General features: G+C 38.6%; 1 protein-coding gene across 10 annotated transcripts in view; it reads left to right on the forward strand.

Moving 5' to 3' along the window:
* NFIB (nuclear factor I B) overlaps nt 1-26,451 on the forward strand; it is a 257,619-nt gene that overhangs the window by 109,368 nt on the left and 121,800 nt on the right. The window lies entirely within an intron of this gene.

Genomic DNA, 26,451 nt, shown 5'->3' on the forward strand with positions numbered 1-26,451 from the left:
CTTAAAATGAATTGGGAGTGGTTTTGCTTTCATCAATTAAATAGAAGTATAGTGGTTATTAATATGAGTCTTTTGATTTGTTCATTTAAGCAGGTTCTAGAAGTTCTTCGTAGAGGTATGCTAGGATCTCTCTGAAATTTTATATACTTATGTCTCTTTAGCTTGGAAGCACCCACTCCAGTGTTCTTGCCTGGAGAATCCCAGGGATGGAGGAGCCTGGTGGGCTGCCGTCTATGGGGTTGCACAGAGTTGGACACGACTAAAGCGACTTAGCAGCAGCAGCAGCAGCATGGAAACAGTTCATTTTTTAGGAATGCCCACCTACCTACCTCTGGGCTTCCCAGGTGGCATTAGTAGTAAATAATCCATCTGCCAATGTAGGAGAGGCAAGAGATGAGGGTTCGATCCCTGGGTAGGGAAGGTCCCTTAGAGTAGGAAATGGCAACCCATTCCAGTATTTTTGGAAAATTCCATGGACAGAGGAGTGCGGCAGGCTACAGTCCATGGGGTCTCAAATAGTCGGACACAACTGGGTGCACACACACACACCTACCTGTAGAGGTGGCGCTTCTTTAAAAAGTGGCACTTTCTTTGCATTTACACTAGGCGGTAGTGTTAATTAATACCAGCTAAAATGCAGTTATCTATGAAGCCCAGGGATGTATTCCTTTGATGGGAACTGAGAGACAGTTCTTTAAATATTTTAATGTTTTGTTCATTATTTGATGTTGAAGATCTTTCCAAAGTACACACTTCCTTTCCTTTAAGGGCAATATCATTGTCATAAAAAAAGTTAGTCATTTTAATAACATGCCACCATATGGTTCAACTCACACTTCACTGTAGGGTCCAGGAGAGGCCTGACCTGAAGGGTGCCCCCCAACTGGGGAGGTATGAGAGGTAGAGAGATTATCAGTACGGCTGTGCTGGGTGGTTAGCATTTCTGTGATACACGAACAAACCTCTGACCTCACCCTCATCACCTACTCCCTTTACCTTCCTTTGCTCCTGCCTCTGGACTCTGCGTCTTCTGTTGAATTACTGTTTGTTGGTTCCTTGCCTTAAGGAATTATCCTAATATTTTTAGAAGTAGACAGTGGAGTGGTCAAAGCTTTTTTCCATTTGCACTACTTTTTATAGTAATGTCATTTTAAAGTGACTAAGATTATTTTATTTTACTTTCTAAATTAACTAATGTACATAAATCTTTATAACCCATATATTCTGTTTCTGTACATTTCTATTTAGTTCCATACTAGTATTCTAGGGAATGAAGTGTATTCCTTTTAAGAAATCTCCCGGATCCATTAATACCTGAATTCAGGTTGTTTTTCGAATGCAGTTTTTAAAATTAATTCTAATTCCAGATTGAAAAAATTAACACAGGTAATATTGCTATTAAACAAAGACAATGCATATTTTAAAAATACAGTATCATGGACATGAAGTTAAGGGCAATATTTTTTTAAATGAAAAATTGCATTTTTATCTTGGGTTTTTCCCAAGTTGGAGTGATTCCTAACATGGTAGACATATATGTATGCTATAAATATTCTAAGCTTTAGGGAATGATTATTAAGTATTTGGCTTTTAGTCTAAACAGAGACAAAATAATCATATACATGCAGATATATGATTTCAGTACAATTTCAACCTGTTAACTAGGATTTCCTTTAGTTTTACTGAGTCAGAAATACATTACATAATAACTTCCTGGAAAATCTGCAGTGTACAAGAGATACAGCTATCTTGATACATATTAAAACTGACTCTGAATAAATGAAATTTGAAATGGGAAGTTTTTAGGACTCATTCAAGAACATTTACCTGTGAAAGTTCAAAATATTCTTTCTTCTTTTTCCTAGCAAAATTTTAAACAGAACAAAATTAAAATAATGAAAATGTTTTCTATTGTACTTATTGTATTACCTCTTCTGCTTGAAAATTTATATTTTGGCCTCATATGAAGTGACAGATCATTACAGCCAATTTGTGGTTTTAACAATCAGAAGTAACTGACTAATGATGCTATTCATATTGGGCTGGGAATTTAAGAAGACTCTGTGTGTGTGTGTTTGTGTATGCTTATATTTTAGTATTTCCTTCACCATTGAAATGCCAAAAACAGTTTGTAAAGCTGTTCTAAATTTTTGGTGTTCTCAAACTCAAGGTTGTTAATCTTTTCCTAGGTTTTTTTTTTTTCCCGATCTTGTAAATACTTCAAATTATTTTTTGTAAAAACATTTTTTAAGAAAAATTAGGAACTTTACTTCCGATCCTGGAGCAGAAGAAAGGGTAGAGATCTTAACGGGAAGAAAAATGTTTTAAATGCCCTCCACATTTACAACTTTAGTTGTACAACTTGGATGCCTTTTTATATATTTAGTTTCATTCAAGTTTTCCACTCTTCATTCTGAAAAGGAAGCAAAATACTGAATCCGTTTTCCAAAGGAAAATGTTTGTAGTGTCACGAAAAATGAGAACAGATGGCCCTGCAAAGCTTTGGGGAGAGTATCGCTCTCCAATTCAAATTGTTAGGCAAAGTCAGAGACAAAAGACAAGCTACCAATCATTGCAGTGATTTGTATGACTTAATTCAAGTGTGCCAAACAGAGAGTTACAAGGTAGAATTTTGCCTCTTATATTAACTTAAAGATGTTTTACTAATTTACAGTCCAGACTTGACTAAGTGGATGCCCCAGAAGGCACGTTTTGTTAGGAAAAAGAATAATCAGGGAAAAGCAGTCCTCATCACTTCAAATGCATTCTATAATTTTGTGTTTCACAGTGGGCACGATTATCCAGATGCAGTGTGACAGTGTACTAGCGGAATAAACAGATCTTCTGAACCTGAAGTCCTCTGCTCATTTCCCTCCACCTTTAACTAGATTAGTTTTGCAGTGCATCAGGGCTTGGGTTGTGTGGGGTGCATTAACTTCTCCCCACACTATTCTGATTGAGCAGCAAAGCATCCATTACCAATACCATATCCAAAGTGACGTTTCCATACAGGCTGCCTGCTGTTTCATTCATAACCACAAAACAGACTGAAATGACTTTCCTTCTTTTTACAACTTGCAAAGAGTTAATGGACTGTGCTGGCCCCCTGCCAGAACCTTTAAGAAACTTTATTAATGTGTTATAAGGCTGGGACACCATAGTGTGGGATTTTATTGGTTATTCATCTTAATGAGTAAAAATATGTATGCACAATTAAGGCCACGTTCTCTAGCAGTTGACTTCTAATAAATGTTGAGTCTTTGTCAGGACTCGTCGTTGCATTTGCTGATCAATTTTGATTCTTTTTTTCTTCTAAACCTTAAGTTATCAGCAGTGTAATAACATGGCCTTTGTTTAAAGAAATACCAGCTTAGTATTTGAGATGAACAATTATTTAATGATGAAAGGAACATTCTTAAGTAAGTGGTAAGAATGACTATTTAAAAAAAAAAAAAAAAAAAAACTCGGTGAAAAACAGCCTGAAGCATAATCTGCAGCATTTTCTCATTATTTATGTAAAAAAATATTAGTCTATGATCTACTAATTCTTCAAAAGGCAGAGATAACCTAGTTTTGTGCAGATTATGTGGGAAAGAAATCTATGAGTAAGCAGCATTAAATGTTTCTTTCCTGTCTGTTCTGACATGTAAGTTATCAGAAAACTTATTTTTTTTAATCAGAAAGCATTTTTATTTTCATACATTTTCATTCTTCTTCCACTTTTGACATTTTCTCCCTACCACTCTAAAGGTAGAGTGTTTCAAGTAGGGAATGAGGGCAGAAATCATATCATATTGAAAATTAATATAAAAATAGACTGAATCAGGTCTAGGTAAATTTCATGCTGCAGCTATTTGAAAAATGATGAATATTTTTGTGTGTTTTGAAATATGTACTTTCTCCCCTAAATAAAATACTGTGCACCTTCAAAGAATGTTGAGTGGTCTTTTTCAGTTTGTGAAAGTAATCACAGGCACCTCAAATGTGGAAAATTTCCAGGAAATTTTTTTGGCAAAATGATTTTTATATTATGGTCATTGGAGTGACCATAATATGGGGAATATGGGTAAATTTTATACTATTTTATAAAAAGTAGTTCTGAAGAGTTATTTAAAAAAATCTTTGGTGAGTAAAACTACCCAGAGAGTGTTAGTATATTACCCTTGCAAGGCCGTAGAATAAGTTTAGGCCATGTTTGTTTTTATGGATTTGAGTAAGTTAGTATGAGTAAGTCTGATCTTAATTCATACTAAAGTTTCTGAGACATAAATTCATCTGTGGTTTTGTTTGGAGTGGAAGTGAGAGTAATTCAGTTTTCTTGAATTAACAAATTTAGAAATATGCTTAATTTATGTCTCTTTGACAGTTTAACCTTGATGTTAGAATGGGTGCCAACTGCAATGAAAATTCAAACAGCCATTGAATTTAACACCTAGTTGTTTATTCTCTTAAAGATGAGCCAGAACTTGGCCTTGAGTTCTAAAAATAATCTGTCTTGAGGTTATTAAAATAAGATTACAAATAAGAGAATAAAATGTGAAAGATGATTCAAAGTGACTTTGGGGGGGAAATAAAACTATTTGGGGGGTGGGAAATAATCTTTCATCTTAGAGTTTGAATCCTGGGTGTGGCTGGCTGTATTTTCAAGTGGAGACATCGTCCTGTGTTGCTTGACCTTGTGAGTTTGATGATTCTGTGCTCTGTATTGAAACTAACCACCTAAACTGAAGCAAAGAAGCATTTTGCCCTTGTACTTTTTCTCTGAATCTCATTCATCCGAGGAGAAGAAGGATGTGGTGAGAGTGGGGTTGGTGGATCTCTTTCAGGTGGCAATGGAAGCTGGCTCTTCCCTGCAGCCATGTTTTATCAGTAGACAAATAGATCAGACCCCAAACCTTGGTTAAGTACAACTAAGCCTGCAGTAACATTCAAGGGAAAAGTGGCACAGGGGGAGAAATCAGACTGTCATTTGCAAGATGTGGCTTAGAGGGGGAATTACTTGAGCCTGTGGTGAAGTCTTGGAACTTTGGTGGGCGATTAGGTGGTTTGTGGGGAGTGAAGAGGGCAGTGACTTTGAAAAGGGTGTCTGTTGGTCACGTGTTATCACAGCACTGAGCTGCTCATGCTGAACTGGCCCTTTGCCATTCAACTGCATGCAGCAACTTAGTCCTCAATTTGTGGCCTGCCACGGGCAAAAAGGGTTTTCTGGTCTCATCCTTCTCCCAGCCTGTGCACATTACCAAACCACAATATAAACTCACTACAGTCAGCAGCCTTCATTCAAGTGAGGCTTCCGCCAGGAAAATTGGGACATTATGTGTCAAAAATTAGGAAGGTTGCCCAAAAAACCTTGTAATTGTAGAGGAGTAACCTCTACGTGGCCTCTCTCAGTCTGATGGTGACACTTCTAATTTGAGAAACTAGCAGATTTATATGGGACTCTGCAGTCAGATTTGATTGAGTTTAATTCCTGGCTGTTTTAGTTGTTTGTGGAATAGCCTGAGGCAAATTTTCTTACCTGAAAATGGGGCTAATAATAATAATACCTATCACACAGTGTTTATTGCAAGGAAGAAATCCACCTAGAGTACTGAGAACACTCTTGGACAAGTAAAGAAATGCCCACTGACTATTAGCCTTACCATCATTTTATTGCTCTTTTTCCAGAAGGTATCTGCTGATGAAGGAGAGGGTAGGGTATAGAACATTTAAACACATACAACATAAGAGGCACTGGTGCTTTATGTAACTAATTGCATTTATCCGCACTAGGATCCTTCCCAGTGGGGGGATCTATTTTATATGTATTTCACTGTCGTGTGTACTCAGTGAGACATAACGTGTATGATTTTTAGACATTTGTACTTTAGTTGGGGATACAGAATATATCTGCTTGGCAATATGTACCTGAAATGACTCACATAAGAAAAAAATCTGAAACTATTTTTTAGTGTTTTGTGTAAAACATGTCTTAATCTCCTCTTTCTGTATGTTATAGCAGAGTCTTTACCTGTAGTAGGTGATAGATCAACATTTGTTAAATTCCTCTGCTTATCGAATAGTTTGTCATTTTAGAATTTGGGAACTCTCAAGGAAGAAAAGAAGTTAATGGTATCAAACCATAAACTTACTTGAAAGTGAAAAAAAAATGAAGCTCAAGTTTTAAAAGTATTAGTAAGTTAATAGTGAATATTTTCTGAACACACCAACTTTGGTTCACCAGCCTGTTATTGTACAGCTATGTGACTGACTCTCTTGATAACTAATTAAACAATGGCTAAAAATTCCCATATGTGTTTTTGTGCAGGATTATAATAATCGTGAGAAAATTTTCTGCCTTAAAAAGGCTTAAGAAGTATGTGTACATAGGCACCTTTATATATATTTCAGATGAGTACGGGAGAAAGAACAGTATTCAGAATACACCATTAAAGAGACATTAGAGTTTCTTCTATTATGGGGATTTTAAAAAATAAAATAGGAATTATTGGTGTGGCTGTGCTGAGTGTGTGGACTTATAATTAAAGCTAGAAAGCCTGGGCATTTAGGGAATAAGCACTATGAGTATAATGAGTGCACCGGTCTGTGTCAGCATCATAGAATTCATCTTCACCTCTGAATTATCTCTCGGCAGAGGCAATGTTGGATTCAGTTGAAGCTTAGAATTACGGAAACCTAATCACTGCCTATAATGATTATAGGATAGTATACCAGGCCTACTGTGTCTCTCAACCTGGGCTTAAAATTGAGGAACACCCTAAAAGAGAAAAATCTAGTGACCTTATTATGCAGTATTTGGCAGCTGTGAACATAGCATTTTAGCTGGGACTTAAGTCTAAGAGAGAAAAGATAAGACAGAGACAGTACACATCTTGCAAGATCTAGCTGTACTTTTATAATTCAAGTGTTTTGTACATTCCTATCAGGAGTAAGGGCTTCCCAGGTGTCTGAGTGGTAAAGAATCCACCTGCCAATGCAGGAGACCCAGGAGATGTGAGTTTGATCCTTGGGTCAGCAAGATCCCTTGGAAGAGGAAATGGCAACCCATTCCAGTATTCTTGCCTGAAAAAATTCAATGGACAGCGGAGCCTGGAAGGCTACAGTCTATGGGGTCACTAAGTCAGATATGATTGAAAACACAAACACACACACACACCAGGAGTAAACTGGATGGGGTCACAAAGAGTCAGATATGACTAAACACACACACACACACACACACACACACATGAGTAAACTGGACACACACACACACACACACACACACACACCCAGGAGTAAACTGGATGGCTGGAGTTCCATGCAGTCCCTCTCTCCCCAGCCCTCCCTCCTTTTGGTCAGCTCTTGGAACTTGCAGTCACTATGGATTTGGTCTCAATTTTTACAATTAAGTGGGTTTTGTGCTATGGATATTTGCCATAGAAAACTTTTTCCCCCTTCAAATTCGTTACTTTAACAATGTAAAAGAAGCATTGCTCCTTAACGAAAGAGAAGGAAGCAGATTAGTTTTTTGCTTTTCATTTTGCATATACACGTGCTTTGCCACAGACTCTAAATCTGGTCAGAATCGTGCTTTGCAAATGGGAAAATGTGGTCTTTGCTCAAGCTTTTCTGTAGTGTATTTCCCTGTAGTGGGGAGTTCTGACTTTACTTTTTTCCCCAGAAAATTACATGAGTTCCTCTCATGAGTAGCAAACGTTGTGGGCATAGGCGTCACTGACATGTGGAGCTGAGAGGGATTCAGAAAAGACCCCTGTCTCCACTTTATAACTTGGAACATTGCAATATTGCTTTATAGTTTTTCAAGCAACTTAAAAAAAAAAAAAGTTGTGATAGCAGGCCATCTTTCTGTGGGAAATGTGCGTCTTGGCTTCCTGCAAGGCCGTCGTGGGTCTGCCCGGCCGCCGGCTGCCCTCTGCCCTTGGTGAGGCGGGCCAGGCCGGCGACATTTCAGGAGGCCGCTTGGCAGCCATTTTAGCTCCTGCCCGCGCGCAGGGCTCCTGGCTGCCAAGAGCTGCAGCCGCTCCGTGCCAAGACACTCTTGGCAGTGGGGATAAACTTTGTAGAGATACACAGTCCAGAAATATCTTATAATTACAAAGCACAGGGGGCAGAATGTTTTTACAATACAGCTGTGCTAATGTAAACATTTAATTTGGCAGCCTTCTCCACCCACTTTTCAATTAACCGGGTTTATGCAGATACTTTAGGTCTGTAATAAACTTTATTGCTACTTCTCTTGGAGTACAGTTTATGAAACACAGATTGGAGGGGCTTTTTTGGGGGGTTTTCCATCCATTTAGGAAAGCACATGGTGAAGGTTGTGTTGCCATGAAGGGGAAGTGTAAGCTTTCTGTCTCAAAAACTGCCACAGGCCTGGCTTAACTGAAACAATGTCTTTAAGGAGAAAAATGTGGGGGCTGTCTCCTTGGGCTTCTAAAGCCTGCGAGAGGATATTAATAGAAAGAGGTAAAATCACTTATATAGCTACAAGAAAAGACACTTGTGTTGGTGATCATTAAAAAAGATAAATGTCCCCTGCAAGGCATGAGACTGTTTCAAGAGATAAATTCCCAATAACAGTTCTTACAGATATAATTATAATAATTGTGTAATCGCCGTGATAATTATTCTTATAGAGTGAAAGAAATAATTTTCTATCTAAAGTAGCATTCAACTGTTCAGCTCACAAAGCTAGTCAATAGATCCTTTTCAGCTAACCTAAAAAAATGGTAGAGGTCATGGAGTTTTAAAGCTAAATTTGTTTTTAATTGACATTGTGAAAAAGGAAGGTATTTTTTTTTTTCATAAGGAATATGACATCACATTTCAGGATATCTCTTTGCATAGATTTGCTCATATGCTTCTCAAATAGATTAGAGAGCACCATATAAATGCCATACATATGAATAGTTTTTTTGTTTTTTAAGACAAAAGAATTTCAAGTTGTATTTTCATGTCTTACCACTTAGAAACTTTTCCTTGGTTATGGTTTTTAAAAATTCGCTTTTCTTCTTAATGATGGATTTTCTTAATAGAAAACCATTCTTGTAATGTTTTCACCTCAGGACTCCTTTTGAATCCCTCATGTAATCAGGGTCCATCACCATCCAGTCTATGGGTGTGACCATAAAGTAATTTTCAGTCTGAAGTCGTGTTTGACTGTTTGGCTTCCAGAGCTCAACAGATCCCTTTCAGCTATTCTGAGAGGCGGTGGAAGTCAGAGAATTATAGAGCTGTGGTATCATTATTTTGTAGTTTTGTTTCATGCTTCCACAGCTGTTTCGTTATCATATCACCTTGGTGCATTCTGCTTATCGCAGCTACACAAGGCATTTACAATGGCTCGTATTCTGTCCGGTGTTTTATTCATTAAAAACAGAAATCAAACAAAAAAAATGTGTCACAGTGAAATATATGTGTGTATTATGTCAATTTTATTTTCAGAGTATAATAATTGGGGATACTGTTTATCAGTTTCAAAAAGAACTCTTTTTATCTGTCAGTAAGGGGTGAAGTCAGCACAATGTGGATTAGATTATAAGCTGCTTGAAGAGAGGAACAAATGGTGTTTTGGTCTCTATTGTAGATTGAGCTCAAGGGTTGATGCATGGGAATCTTGTCACAGTCAAAGAGGTCCGTCTTCTGCAGCGAAGCAGCATATGTGCCACCAGCTATAAAGCAGTATTCAAGTCATGTATTAGAAATAAGCGCAAGGAGTGGTGGGCCTTGGGGGTGGCCGTCTTAGCAGGGAGACAGTAAGTTTAAGAAAAGATAGAATTCAAGGGCTTTGAAGAATGAATTAGGAGTTAATAGCTTTGAAGAAGGGATACTTTAGAAAGAGAAACCATGTGGGCAGAAGCATAGAGACCTGAAATTGCACAACATATTCTAGGAATTTCCAGAGTGTGCTGGAGTTGACATATTGGGAAATTGGGCAACGATGGGAAAAGGGGTGAAAGAAGGTTGTCCTTTGATTGCAGTGGGCGATGAGACTAGGTTGGGGCCAGGTGATGAAGAGCAGATCATTATTGATTGTTCAAGGTAATAAGGAATCATTCAAATGTTTTAAAGTTTGAAGTGTTGTGACTCCTGGTTGGCAGTGCAGAGGATGGAGTCTGCTTTCATTGTGAATAATAAATCCTAATGGTCTGAGGAGGCTGAGGCTATTGTCAGATGAGACATGAAGGCTCAATGAGATTTTAGCAACGTTTCCAAAGGAGACAACAGGGTAGACTTAAGAGATAGAGTCTAGCCCAACGATTGAATGTAAGGCTTTAGGGAGATGGGGTTTCCAGATGTCTGAGTTTTCAGCTTGGACCACAGAGTGGATATGGACACTGTTAATTGAGGTATGGAAGAGGGGTTGCTGAGAGTGTGCATGAGTCTTGCACTAGGCAACATAAGGGGGATTTTGCAGTTGAATAGAGAGGTTAGGCTTAGAAAGACAGATTTAGAATCCCTCACAAATGGGTAATATTTGTAAACATGGAGCTTGTTGAGTTTGTTCAGGGGGAACCAATAAAGATAAGATGGAAGGCCACTTGCTTGGTTGTCTTACAGATCGTCAACATGCAAGGACCCTACAAATGAGGAGGTGACCATAGCGATTGAAAAGACACCCCCGAAAGACAGGCTTAGAACCAGGAAGGGTCAGTTCCCTGGAGAAAAAGGGAAGGAGAATTTTTAGAAGTTGCAGATACTTAGTGTCCACAGTCAATTAGGTAGAGTTTGAGAAGGTCAAGGCAAGTTGTGATTTATAGAAACAGTGATTTTAGAGTTAGGACACATCTGTACTTATTGATTCTGAGAGCTTGGTATTATGTATAAAGATTATTATTTGCTTAATTTAAACAGTGGTCAGGCAGTGTTAAGTTTTGCCCTTGCCTTTTACCCCTCAGCATGTAACTTTGGTGAAACAGATTGTCAGACTGTGGTCCTGGGTTGCTTAAGGGATGAATTTTCTGTAGGCCTTAAGAAATATCTGGTAGAAAACAATGGATTATGTTTATTTGTAATCTCTCTCCTCTCCTAATTCTGTTGGAAATAGGTTTTTTTTTTTTTTCTCCATCTCACTTCACCACTGGCTACTTGTACTGAAAGAAGTAGAAGCTACTTTGAAAGTTTTGTGTGGATTTTGGAGAAGTTATGAACAATTTCACAGAAAATGAAAGGTGCCCAACCTCTGAGCATACCCCTTTAATTGGTCTTACGAAGCCTTCAGACATTCCCTTGGGGGAAAATTACGCATCTAGCTCCAGGTCCCAGAATTCACCCTGTTAACTACAGTAGTGACGTTTATTTGTACAGTCCCCTCTGTGCCTGTTCTCTCTGTGTGACTCCCCAGTTGAGCAGTAAAAGACTCAGAAAATGGTGATATTATGCTAGAACATACAGATTATATTAGAAAATATGTTTGTGCCAACTAATATGTAAGTTAAAACAATAGCCTGCTGCAAGTTGGGTGCAGCTCTGTGGCCTCCTGGGATATCTTAGCAGGTTTTGTTAAGTCCTTTCTTAAAATACCTGTTGCCTTCACATGTGTTGAGGTCCATCTTCAACATGCAATGTCGACTTCACAGTTGCCTCTGAATAAAAATAAATGAGCAAGTAGAATGCTTGTTAGTTAAAATTGAAAGCACAAATATATATGGCCCTTTCCAAAAGCCAAATGTACCAGACTCCAGTACATTTTTACTTGGTTTTATCTCTCCAGCCCTTTAACCATCCTAAGACACTGCTTCACCGCTTCCTCGAGGAAGCACAAGCAGGAGCAAATTAAGTTTCCGAAAGTAAAGTTGGATCCTGTTTAAGTAGATTAGGGTCTGGCATACCATTTAATTTTATCAGGCATTTAAAGTGAAGGATGTACACTGTGGCCGGCTGTGACTTGCCAATTAGCCGGGCTTTCCCCACTGTTTCTGGTTTGGCAGGGACGAGGTGGTTCACCCTGCTGCACTGCTGCCTGCCAAGGACACATGGCCAGTTCCCGGCTTCCTGTCTTCCTCTTTGTGTCCTGGCCTTGCCTTCCAGGGAGCTGCCAAGACACCATTGCCAAAAATCTTCCTTCGGAAAGGTCAAGCAACCTCAAGTCACCTATGCCAATATTTGTGTTTTCTTTTAAATCCTTCTGTTTCGGTGCTCAACTTGGAGAAGAGTGTACAACCGAACATGCAGAGAGTGGAACCTGGGGTCACTTTGGATCACTTGGATAAAGCAACAGAACCCAAAGAATCCCTTGGCTGGGCAGGGTATGATGTTTCTGGTAGAATTCTATTTAAAGCTCTGTGAAGTGTGATAGAGTTCAGAATGGTTCAGTGTGGATTTGGATGTAGTTTGCTTTTTAGGATTCACTGTACACATGTGAGTTTTGGCTGTAGCTGTCTCCTGGTGTATCTCGTGGCAGGGAGAGAGCGAGTAAAATGGAAATTGGTCTTGGCTTGAAGGCTGCAATTTTGTTTGTGTTTTTAGGACTTATATAGTCACATGGTACTTTTGCTTTCCAGTTTGCAAGGAAACATACTGGTAAGCAGTCTGAGAACAGTGCACAAGAGAGTTTACCTGGGGTGCCTATTGAAAGTGCCACTTTCTTGGCCCCAGCACTGCTGTATGAATCACAGCCATTGGGAGTGAGGTCTGGGAATCTGAATTTTTAACAAGCATCGCTAATGATTCTGATGCTCACTAACTTGTGGACTGAAGGTGTCACTGATTGTGAAATGAAGATAAGGCAGGTAGCATTTATTGTCACCAAACAGCAAATTGTCCCAAGTGTTTCCTTCAGTTGATCTTTCGGAAGACCTAGATCTTAATTTGAATCTTCAGATTGTATGCAAACCAACAACAACAAATGCAAAATTTTTAATAAGAAATTTTATCTAAATAAATATCTCTTGTTTGAACCCTCAATTTTAAGGTTTTTAAAGTTTTTTCTCATGACACACAGGGCTGCCACAGGTTGCATATAGAACAACCCTGGCTATCTTACCACCTGTAGCCCACCTGTGATGTTCTACAGAGTTATAGTGTGATGAGCCTAGAAACACCTCTCACTGAAAGAAAGTTCATGTTGCTAACATTTCAAAATTCTGAGTGGTTTTCTTTAATTTGAAAAGATTCTATAGGGGGAATATGGAGCTCTTACAGTGCCTAAAACTGAGGTACCCAGTGATTCTCACGGCTGTTGTCATTTAATCAAGGGAACACCAAGTATTCTGCCTGTAGATCCAAGGGAAGTTCAATGTAACCCCAGTATTCTCTTTTGGCTTTTCACGTGAAATTGTCCATAGCATTTCCTTACTAAGTAAGCTCTGTTTAATTTTCCTGTGTCTTCTGATATGCTATCAATTTTGGTAAGGATAGCCTTGAACCTTTTTTTTTTGGTCATTTTTTTGTAGCATTCCTAGAGTTATGCCCAGGTTACCTTTGTAATTTTGCCTTTTTCTTCCCCCTAAACTGTTTCCAAAATTTGCTGAAAAGCTGTAGCCTCAGGGACACCTCTGCTTTTCTGACATGACTGACAATCACTCCGGTAATGTGGAACACACGTTCTGTGAGAGTTTGCCCATAGCCTTGGATTCCAAATTTGCAACTTCAGCATCTTCCATTGAAAAGAAACAGCATGTTTTTTCTTAAACTTCCCCTTTGCTTCCCCTTAAACCATAGCCTTTTATGACAGTAATAAGGAAATGTGGTTCTGGGTATAATTGCCAAGAGGCAATTGCACCCCAGAGGACTGGCAGAATTTTCTTTTCTATATCTGAAGGCTGGGCTCCATCAAGAAGCTCCATTTGCAAATAACTCAATTAGAATAATCACAACAATGTCTTTATTTTTGTGGCAGCTTTCCCCATAGAGATCAAAGTACTTTGGAGACATCCTATCAAATTCATTGTTGTAATACCCAGTGGACTAGGATAAAAAAGTTTTATTATAGTTTGTTTGAAATAGGTGATTGAGGCAAAGAGAGGGTAAGTAACATCCCAGAGGTCACAAAAAAAGTCAGTAGGGCATGCAAAGAATTCAGGTTTCCTGTTACTCTGCAAGTTATCAAGCTACATTCTTTCCTGGCCATTGGAAAGATTGAGAATAAAGAAAACCTCTTTTCAGATTGCATAACAATGTAGGTGAAAGTGCTTTGAAAATTGTAAGGCATTGTTGCTATCTTTATCACTTAGTACAAGTGGAAGGTAAGAAAGAGCCTCACTGTCAATAGCTAGCTGTTCCAACTCATGTGACATGGGTTTTTACAAATTCTTGGTTGACCGGGCCCAAATTATCATTCATCTCCATCATCAGTGAAAGACTAATGAAAACTTACATCTATAATTCTGAATTAAATAATGCACTTAAACATTTTATAGCTCGTTACAGATTCTTAAACTGCCTAAGTTCCGTGGGATCGATAGCAAACTTTGAATCAGTTAAGAGGCCAATGATCAAAATTGCTATGGTTGGATAAACCACCTAACGAAGAGCTCATCTGAGCGTTCCGACTTTGCTTAGAGTTTTTACTCATAGATTCTATAGTCCTGAGGGTGGGTCTAAGGAATTTCAGCCCTATTTTTTAATGGGAATTGGAGATTTGGGAGTAAAATTGCTGCTGCTGCTGCTGCTGCTAAGTCGCTTTAGTCGTGTCTGACTCTGTGCGACGCAATAGATGGCAGCCCACCAGGCCCCTCCATCTTAGGGGATTTTCCAGGCAAGAGTACTGGAGTGGGGTGCCATTGCCTTCTCCGTAAAATTGCTACTCATCTTCTAATCTAATTTCAAATTGCTACTCATCTTTCGATCTGATTTCAAAGAGCCTTGGAGGACACACCCTCTGGGAAAGAGACACAATTAATGTGATGTTCTTAATTATTATTGTTTGCCTAGTGATTAAAGTGGCATATTTTGGTGTAGCTTTATAAGTGTCCTCTGTACTGGTATTGGGGAGGGTCAGGAGTGGTAGGATATCCTCCTGTGAACAGGATTTTCTTTTCCCAACCAGGAGCTGAAAACTCAGAAACATCCCCCAGTTATCAGACCTTGCCTTCTAATGGGAAAAATGAGAAGTTAGGCATAAGACAAATATGTGATGTTTTGAAGCTCTCTCTTTGATTTTCAAAGTTCTAGAGTAAGTTCCGAGTTCTTCCCTCTAACCCACATAAATGAAGTCATCTCTTCTTTATCGTAGATCCTCCCTGTGCATCTCATGGGAAGAGTAATGGCTTTGAGACTATCTCATCATCATTACACTTCCTTTTTTTTTTTTTTTTTATCATTACACTTCTTGTTGTGTCTTAATGCTTAATGAATGTTAAGCTGAAAATGAATCCATGTGAACAGGGGAATAGAAAATAAAGTTCAACCAATGAGGCAGCAGTTCAATTTTGAAAGTCTTCACATTTTTATAGTTTACATTGTCAAGCAAAGTCCAGAAATTATCATTTTCTTAGAAATTATTTCTCTATTTCACATCCTTGCAAAATTAGCTAGACTTCTTTTAAATCCCATTTTTACTTTATTAAAGTATTCCTTAAATATACAGTTTGGTAAGAAATTGGATATTTTGTCAACAAGATGTAAAATGACAGGCATCATTTTCTTTTAAGCCCTCTTTCTTTCTTTCTTTACCGGTGTCACGGGAGGGAGAGGGGCTGTGCTCCTCTCAGGCAGACAACAGAGCTTTGCTGTCTTGTCTTGGTAAGTTGGTTTCAACCTTGCTGTCTGTCTTTGTTAGTTGGTTTTAGTTTTGCTTAGGTTAGTTGTAGCAAAAGTCCTTTTCTTCTGGGAGTTGAATGGTCCAATAAAGTAAATCAGTAGTTTCCATTCAAGTCTTGGGTAGAGAGACACCACAGTTAGCACTCTGGTTCCTGCAGTAGCATTCCCAACTGACATGCCAAGGCTGAAGATTTCCATCCGGGTCAGGTGTTGCTGCTGCTGCTGCTAAGTCACTTCAGTCGTGTCTGGCTCTGTGCGACCCCAGAGACGGCAGCCCACCAGGCTCCCCTGTCCCTGGGATTCTCCAGGCAAGAACACACTGGAGTGGGTTGCCATTTCCTTCTCCAATGCATGAAAGTGAAAAGTGAAGTCGCTCAGTTGTGTCCAACTCTTAGCAACCCCATGGACTGCAGCCTACCAGGCTCCTCCGTCCATGGGATTTTCCAGGCAAGGGTACTGGAGTGGGGTGCCATTGCCTTCTCCAGGGTCAGGTGTAGCACATTATAAAGGAACTTAGAGAATGTCACACTAAGAGATTTACTCTTTCCATGAGAGAGAAAGAACACACACATGCTGGACTGAGGTGACACAGCCCTCTTCCAGTATTAAAAAATTGTTTCCTTATAAACTATTTCCATGTTATTTTGTTCCATTATATCTGCTGTGACATTTGTAAGTGGATGGAGATTTTCTGTTTATTGGCTTCCAATCAGATCTTCAGATACATTGTTTGAAGGTGGAGATCAGTTCTCCTTGCTCTACCAGCCCATTGGTACGAGGGTACCTCTTGACATCTGTACAATTATTAGTACATCTGTCATAATTTCAGTTATCTGCTTGGCATAATATGGTCAGTTCAATTTCATTTGTTTTATCTTGGCTCTGAGTTATAAATTCCTGTGTGATGATTCTTAAATCCCAGAATCCATGTATAGAGTATATTGGAAAAATTGGGGATAATTTTTTCTTTTTTTGGATTGCAACTTACAGTGAAAGTTTAACTACAGAATACTATGTAGTAAAAAAAAAAAAATTTACTTATAGGGCAACAATGGAGAAACAGGCATAGAGAAAAGACTTATAGACATGGGGAGAGGGGAGGAGAGGATGAGATGTATGGAAACAGTAACATGGAAACTTACATTACCATATGTAAAATAGATAGCCAATGGAAATTTGCCGTATGGCTCAGGAAACTCAAACAGGGGCTCTGTATCAACCTAGAGGGATGAGATGGGGAGGGAGATGGGAGGGAATTCCAAAAGGAAGGGGAGATATATATATATATATATATATATATATATATATATATATACACACACACACACACACCCCTATGGCTGATTCATGTTGAGGTTTGATGGAAAACAGTAAAATTCTGTAAAGCAATTATCCTTCAATAAAAAATAAATTAATTTTAAAAAACTGTTTAACATTTCAGTTCAGTTCAGTTGCTCGGTTGTGTCCGACTCTGCAATCCCATGAATCGCAGCATGCCAGGCCTCCCTGTCCATCACCAACTCCGGGAGTTCACTGAGACTCACATCCATCGAGTCAGTGATGCCATCCAGCCATCTCATCCTCTGTTGTCCCCTTCGCCTCCTGCCCCCAGCCCTCCCAACATCAGGGTCTTTTCCAGTGAGTCAACTCTTCGCATGAGGTGGCCAAAGTACTGGAGTTTCAGCTTCTGCATCATTCCCTCCAAAGAAATCCCAGGGCTGATCTCCTTCAGAATGGACTGGTTGGATCTCCTTGCAGTCCAAGGGACTCTCAAGAGTCTTCTCCAACACCACAGTTCAAAAGCATCAATTCTTTGGCGCTCAGCCTTCTTCACAGTCCAACTCTCAAATCCATACATGACCACTGGAAAAACCATAGCCTTGACTAGACGGACCTTTGTTGGCAAAGTAATGTCTCTGCTTTTGAATATGCTATCTAGGTTGGTCATAACTTTCCTTACAAGGAGTAAGTGTCTTTTAATTTCATGGCTGCAGTCACCATCTGCAGTGATTTTGGAGCCCCAAAAAATAAAGTCTGACACTGTTTCTACTGTTTCCCCATCTATTTCCCATGAAGTGATGGGACCAGATGCCATGATCTTTGTTTTCTGAATGTTGAGCTTTAAGCCAACTTTTTCACTCTCCACTTTCACTTTCATCAAGAGGCTTTTTATAGTTCCTCTTTACTTTCTGCCATAAGGATGGTGTCATCTGCATATCCGAGGTTATTGATATTTCTCCTGGCAATCTTGATTCCAGCTTGTGTTTCTTCCAGTCCAGCGTTTCTCATGATGTATTCTGCATATAAGTTAAATAAGCAGGGTGACAATATATAGCCTTGACGTACTCCTTTTCCTATTTGGAACCAGTCTGTTGTTCCATGTCCAGTTCTAACTGTTGCTTCCTGACCTGCATACAGATTTCTCAAGAGGCAGATCAGGTGGTCTGGTATTCCCATCTCTTTCAGAATTTTCCACAGTTTCTTGTGATCCACACAGTCAAAGGCTTTGGCATAGTCAATAAAGCAGAAATAGATGTTTTTCTGGAACTCTCTTGCTTTTTCCATGGTCCAGCGGATGTTGGCAATTTGATCTCTGGTTCCTCTGCCTTTTCTAAAACCAGCTTGAACATCAGAAAGTTTACGGTTCATGTATTGCTGAAGCCTGGCTTGGAGAATTTTGAGCATTACTTTACCAGAATGTGAGATGAGTGCAATTGTGCAGTAGTTTGAGCATTCTTTGGCATTGCCTTTCTTTGGGATTGAAATGAAAACTGACCTTTTCCAGTCCTGTGGCCACTGCTGAGTTTTCCAAATGTGCTGGCATATTGAGTGCAGCACTTTAACAGCATCATCCTTCAGGATTTGAAATAGCTCAACTGGAATTCCATCACCTCCACTAGCTTTGTTTGTAGTGATGCTTTCTAAGGCCCACTTGACTTCACATTCCAGGATATTTAGATTCATTTATATTTGGCATTAGGCAGCATTAGGCTTCCTGCCCCTCATCCATGTTTCCAGAGAATTTCAAGGACTGTTTCTAGCTCGTGGTCTCAACATTATTCTTGTAGTTTTCAATGTCTGTGCAGTATGTCTACTGTCATGTTATGGAGGTTGTCTTTGGCTTATTCATTGTACTAGAATTTTCTCATTTGAAATAAAGGGAAGGGATAGGAAAATGAAAAAGTAGAATTTATTATCCAGCTTATTTCATGCTCATTTTATGCCTATTTAGACTATAACTCATTTTCTTTTTTTCAATAAAATTAATTGAATTAAATTTACAAATTTCGCCTCAAATGACAAAGATTGACTAAATAGATTTCAGGCTTAGGTTTATGTAGTAAACAATGATTTTCAGCGGATGAACTCTCCATATGATGTTTGGTGGTAACTATCACAAACCAGGACAATAATGTTTAAGAAACAGGAAAATAAATGAGCGCGTACTGTATAGCGCAGGTAACTCTGCTCAGTGCTCTGTGGTGACCTCAATGGAAAGGAAATCCAAAAAACAGGGGTATATGGATTTGTAGGGCTGACTCCCTTTGCTGTACAGCAGGAACTAACGTAACATTGTAAAGCAACTGTATTCCAATTAATTAAACAAAAGAATTAATTAAAACAAGAGAAACATGAAAGTCAAATTTTGGTGGGGAGGAGTGGGAGCGTTCAGAGTGGTTGATAGGAAATAGAAGGACATGGTATTACAGTGCAGTGCTGGCAGCTGAGCGTGCCCACCAAGTACCCCTGTCATCCTGTTCATAGTTGCATCAGAAGTGGGCAACGTGGGTCATAAGTCAGCAACAACATTCATGTGGATTAATGCTTTCTATAATAATGTCCCTCTAGTGGGGTGTTTGTAACACACTGTAACATGTCAAGCGTATTCGTATGTTTGCCTTTATGATTGCAACGTTTTGATACTGTGAGTTTGATATTTTGATATTGTGAGAAGCATGCACGTACTTCCCTGTGTGTACAAGCATAACCGTTTTTGTGTTCTCCTATTTGCGGAGTGTTCCGGTAAAGCCTCATAGATTATGCAGTCCTGATTGAAGAAAGTAGTTGTGCATGTTCTTATTTTATGACTGATGTGAAAATGCTGGATGTCAAGTGAGGGAGAAAGTCATGTTGCAATTATTTCTCCTTTTAAGCATGAGAGTGAAAGTGTTAGTTGCTCAGTCATGTTCAACTCTTTGCAACCCCCTGAACTGTAGCCCATCAGGCTCCTCCTCTGCCCATGGAATTCTCCAGGCAAGAATACTGGAGGGGGTTGCCATTTCCTTCTCCAGGGGATCTTCCCAACCCAGGGATCGAACTTTGGTCTCCTGCATTGCAGGTGGATTCTTTACCTTCTGAGCCACCATTCAAGTATATATTTCTTATGTTGATATATGTCAGTCTGTAGTTAAGGCAACTCTTTCATTATCTCCACCTGATACTCTTTGCTATTCAGATAATTGATAAGCAAGTCAGAGTTGTTTGTGTCATGAGACAGAAATAAATGTACAATGTTCTATAAAAATAATCAGGCTCATAAGTTGATCTAGTCAAGGAGCAGACAGTCATGTTTATAGGAAAGTCACGTACACAAGGAAAAACTCAGTTATCTTGTTATTTGTTAAAAGTTAGATAGAAAGACTAACTCTGAGATGGTAAGAGAAAGACTAACTCTGAGATGGTATACCTGGATGGAACCTGGATAGGTGGGTGGGAATATCAGATCTCCTGGAAGAGATGGATTTAGAGCTTGGCATCGAAAGTCTAATTAGTTAAATTAATCTTTTTTAATGTTGATTATCTTTATGTGTTAATATCGTGCATTATAAAAGACTGGAGTGTAGCATTTCGTACATCGTACTGAATGACGTAGTGCTGAAAAGTGACGGTACTTTGTCACTTTTAAAAATGAGAATCCTAACAAATACCTGAAATGTATTAATATTCTAAATGATATTATATTTAATCCAATACTGATGACTCCATTACCTGACATCTATTTTAAAGTAATGAATATGTCAAAAAACACATGTATCTGTCAGGATCCAGAATAATACAGCTCCAACTAGAGTCCACTAGAAAGAATAAGATAGGGGAGACCAGTTATAATGATGTTACTGCTAAGTCACTTCAGTTGTGTCCGACTCTGTGCGACTCCATAGACAGCAGCCCACCAGGCTCCCCCGTCCCTGGGATTCTCCAGGCAAGAACACTGGAGTGGGTTGCCGTTTCCTTCTCCAATGCATGAAAGTGAAAAGTGAAAGTGAAGTCACTCAGTTGTGTCTGACTCCCAGTGACCCCATGGACTGAAGCCTACCAGGATCCTCCATCCATGGGATTTTCCAGGCAAGAGTACTGGAGTGGGGTGCCATTGCCTTCTCTCATAATGATGTTAGAATAGGTGAAAAGCCAGATGGCAGAGGCAACCCAGACATTCGCATCTGTAGGAGCCCCCTACTGCAACTAAGGCTGGAGGGATAAAGGGAAGATGTGGTATTGCCAGAGTCCTTAGAGACCACAGAGAGAGCGACCCACACTGTGAAAGCTAGAAAACAAATGAGACAGCCATTGCTTGGAGTTACTTGTTAAAACAGACAGAAGGAAAGAGATACCTCCCCTTCTCCTTTCTTCCCACTCTGCATTTCCCAGCTCCCACCAGTGCCTCTAACTTGAAGCCAGTTGCTAACAGAGCTGGGAAATGTAATTTGCAGGAACAGAGGGAGGGATGTCTCCAAGGAAGCATTACCATTACATGGCAATTCTGATTTTGGAGGTGGGGTCGGGGGATGGAATTGAGGTGAGTTCAAAGCATTGATCTTGTGAGAGGGATTAAGTTTGCAGGATATTATCCAAAGCCTTATCATACTAGGTTTTCTTACTGGCATTGAGTTAACTAAATTTTTTTTTATCCTACTGGAAAATTTAGCTTGTATCTTTTCATCATAGTGTTATTGTTAGATGCTTTTGAAAATTCTCTACGAATGATCTTGTTGGTTAATTTTCAAATGTTAACATACTGTAAATGTCAGGAAGTATTTGATCTTTTCTAATTAGAGCCAGTCTTTAAAACCCAAAACAACAGGTGACAGGCTCAATTGTTCCCCTGCCAGTTAGTAGCTCTCACAAAAAATTATAGGCACCTTCTCCCTTTCCATTTTTTAAAGATATTAAGGATGGACTAGGAAAAGTTCAACTCCTCCTGGAATCAAGCAGTGTCTACAACTTGAAGATAATGATGTGGTTTCTTGGTTCTTTTGTGATTTTTGCTTCTTGGAGGTTTGGGTATGTGGCAGAGTTTGTAATTTGTTTTTTGATTGGATGGCAATGTCAGTTTTGAAATGGCAGCATAATAATCAATTTGGAAAATTGAACATTAGCCATGTGTTATGTGCAGTGAAAGTAATCTTTGTGAGCATGGGAGATGAGGCTGCAGTGAAAAACTTGATGTTGGTCTGTGCTAAAATTTTGTCACATCTGGAAGGCATTTGATGTATAAAATTACATAGGTTTGATACCATATAGGCCTAAGACATATGGAGGGGACATTATGCAGAAACTTGTTCTTTTCCATATTCTTTAGCTTAGAGATTTTTGAATCATAAGGAGTCCATTTGAATCTCCATTAAAGATAAACTGAGTAAAATGACCAAATGGAAGGAATTTTGAGCACATGGTCAACAGCTCTGTGTCCTTATCCTCCCGATTCCCTTCTTTAAATTGATTAAGCACGGGGCATGCTCATCATTTTTTCTCATTTTCTAAGTAACCGTAGTAATGAATAGTGGATTCCATGGTAGGTTGCTGTAATAGACTTTTTATTATTCTTGCTTAAATTTACCTGCATTTTTAGCTTTCCTCTTAAAAAGATCATTTGAAGTAATATTGCCCCATAAAATTATAACAAATCATATTTCTGTTGGGTTATAAACTTTTCAGAGTTCTTTCAAACATATTATTCCACTTATTAGAATGGTTCTGACCTTGTCTTGAAAAAAAGAAGGAAAATCATATTCATTGCGCATTTTTTGGCTTTTATTTTATCAAAAAAATTTAGTTGCTTTCCTCTCATGCACAGTTTTCATTTGCAGGAGGAAGTACTCCTCATCTGTTTCCTCATTTTATCCTTTAAGAAAAATGTTAGTTCACATGATGGTATTATTCCAGCAGTTTTATTCCTGGTAAATTAACTTTTGTCTGAAAAGTAAGTTCTTTGAACCACTTATCAAGGAACTGTTAGGACATTTAATACTATTATCTGCCACATCAGCAAGCTTCCTGTTTCATCAAGTGACTTCTCTGATTTTTCTTCCTCCAATATTATGATAAAGTTATTTTATAAACAAAAGTAGTATGAACGTCTGATGTACAAATCTACTGTACCTTGGTAGAAAGTATATCATCTTTGTCTTACTCCATTACTCTGCTAATTATTATGCACCTTTGATTAAACATATAAGTTTATTTTTACATCATCATAGAGTTAAGAGCCATGATTTAATAATAAAGCAAGGATGACTTATTGATGACATACAACTAGTAGGGTATGTTAAAAAAACCCACTAATTTCTTTTCTCTAAACTTGTGTAATGAGTATAAACATTTTAATGATTGGGCAAATTATATTTTACCTTCAACGATGGAGAAATCTGTTGAAGTGAAACATTTCTTTTTAAGAACATATGCCAGTGATAAAATGAGCACGGGAAAAAATAAGAATATGACTCTTTGGTCATTACATCATTTGCTTGTATTTGTGGAGAGTTTGCAGACACTAAAAAATACACTATATGTAGATAATAACCAAACAAGTAAAAATTATGACTGACGACTGCCAATTATAATTTGAGAAAGGTGAAAAGTATTTTAAGAGCTGTCAGCCATCAAGGTCCGGTTCACTGTGAAGAGTGGTCCTTTTTTCATCACATACTGATTGGACATCTACTGTATGCCAGGCAGTGAATAAGGCTAATGTGGATCTTGACCCCATGATTTTACACTCCAGCAGGAGACCTGAACACTAACACAGAACTTTACCTGTGTTGTTAGTGTTTTCAAGGGGAAGTATAGAGTGAAAACAGAGGACAACTAGCTAGGTGCTATTTTAAATTAAACTTTAAAGTATATTAAAAAAAAGGCATTTCTGCACAAATATTTATGCATATTGTCAGTGTTGTATAAAGTTAATTTTTTCCCTCATTCCTGTTGAAAATGACTAAGGCTAAAAAGCTCTTACCTTTTTTAAATTCAGTTTTAAGTGATTGGGCAAGATGCAAAGTGATTCAGGCATGAAGTGGTTTGCTTAGGGTCAAAGCACAGGTATTGGTGGTTACTGAGTAGAACCCAGGAGTCTGACTCTCCAAACAGTTGTGAGAAAACATGTCCTGTTCCCTGAGAAGAAAGATTGCCAGCAAAATATTAGAAAGTCTTCTGTCTGGTTTTAATCTAGATAAACAATACTGTATTAAGTTTGGGGGAAATACAAGAAATGATATAGGGCTTCCCAGGTGGCTCAGTAGTAGAGAATCCCCCTGCCAGTGCAGGAGACGCAGGAGAGGGGAATTTGATCCCTGGGTGGGGAAGATCCCCCGGAGGAAGAAATGGCAACCCAATACAGTGTTCTTGCCTGGGAAATCCTACAGACAGAGGAGCCTGGCAGGCTACAGTCCATGGGGTTGCAAAGAGTCGGACACGACTTAGCAACTAGACAACAAGAACAACAGGAAATGATATAGTACGGATGGGCCACATGTACCCAGAGTGTGCTATGTGTAGGACTTAGAATAATGCATAAAGATCCCAGAAAAAATAAAGCATATAATGAATTACTGTGCCAGGCAGAGTAACCAGTGCTGTTCAGGACATTGATGGTAAGAGCATTTGTTTTTCGCCCTGGTTTCCTTTTAAGAGAACATTTCAGACCAATAGGATCACAAATGTTGCATTTGGTTTATGTTGAAATTCTGCATTGATTTTTCAATTTGCCTCCACAATTATGCTGTTGAGTCTGATGACATTCTGGTTTTCATTTTCAGATTCATATTTCACCAGCATTCTCTTTGCACTACATACCTTGCTATAAAATGCAGGTTTCGTGGTTTCCAAAAAAAAAAGGATATTACATAGTATAGCTGAAATCCACAATGTTTCCCAGATGGGAAAGACAGAACATTCATCTCATCTTTTCCTCCTGGATCTGGTGGGGTTTTGGAAAGGGCTTCATTGTTTTCATGTGGCAGAGTGCATTGGCAAATTGTTTTCTAAAGTACGCAGTGGCGTGTTCTTCTAATATTATAAGATATGGGCAGCATTTATGAAAGATTATAAATCTTACAACTCTCCTCAGAAACTTAAAATACAGCTGGAAATGTTTTGCTTCCAACAAACATGCAATCTTCATAAAATTGGAAAAGAAATGTTTTGAATAAATAATGTTTTGGTTTATTTCTCTCTAGTGTGAGATCTATTTTTTTTAGTCAAAACCATGCCATAAAACTCCTCCTTCTTCTACACTAACACCCTTGCCTCTGTATTTATATTTTGCTGGTGCATCTATTTTTTTTTTTCCAGTTTTAAAGTATGCCAGATTGCTTTTCCTTGTTTTTAAAGATAGAAAACTGGATTTCTCCCAGGGACTCTTTCCCTAACTAGGATGGTTTAAAACCGAAACAAGGATTGAGTCAGTTAATTAATTTAAATGAGATTACAAATCAAAAACATATTACACAATCTTGATTTAATTACCGCATTTTATTTACTTAATTGAAAACACACTGTAGAAAGTTAGTAATCTTGACAATGACCAGTATAGTATCTTTACCTTCTATAAACTAAAGTCTTTGCAATCAAGAAGTTTAGATGATCCTGGTTGTGACCTTTGGTTCACTCAATCCCTGGATCAGTAGAGAGTCACTGAACTTAATCTTAGGCCAGAAAGGTCAGATACAATTATCCCTGCTTTCATTTGGGAGATTTTGGTGCTGGTTAATGAAGCAGTGCAAACCTCTGGTCTGACGTGTTGGCAGGTCTCATACTTCTTGTGCAGGGGTTGTCCCATCTGCATTGGTGAATAGTCTCCTGGCATGAATAGATATCCTCTCAAATGGGTAGGTGATTTTTTTCCCACCTTGAATTTCAGTGCCCTATATTTCCTGGCTAATCACTTGTGAACAAATTTTGGTCTTGAGCTCAAACAGATCCTTATTTTAATCCTTGAGATATGATGCTTTGAACCTAATCCTCCTGTTAAGCAGAAAGAGAAAGTAACTCTTTAAAAGAAAGTTTAATAATAGAACTAGTGGAATGTGTAGGATAAGAAATAGAGGGGATAGTACCTATCTACTCTCTTGTATATTTTTCTTTGGTTAAATAAGTTACTTTACCTGTAAGGAGCCTCAGCATAGCAATTTTTTTTAATAGCAACCTTTTTTAAATCTCTGTTTTGCTACGTTGAAGATACATTTTAAAATCCATGTTAACCAATACAAAATGAGATCTGAAGGTATGGGACCTCAGATGGAAAATAATATAGATGAAAATGCATAATTGAAAATATGTAAAAAGCCTTGTATTCCAAGAATTATATTGCATCTGCCAAAAGTGTTGGGAGAGATCTTGTTTCTCTGCCTGCTCAGTACTGAGTTTAGGGGAATGGATACAGACTCAGCAAAAATATGTGGATGGCTCCATTAAGAAAGTGACGGAGTTAACGACCACTTCCCGTGGACGGCTGGTTACCCGGGTTTTGCA

Source organism: Bos indicus x Bos taurus, chromosome 8 (assembly GCF_003369695.1).
Source record: "Bos indicus x Bos taurus breed Angus x Brahman F1 hybrid chromosome 8, Bos_hybrid_MaternalHap_v2.0, whole genome shotgun sequence".
Lineage (NCBI taxonomy): Eukaryota > Metazoa > Chordata > Mammalia > Artiodactyla > Bovidae > Bos > Bos indicus x Bos taurus.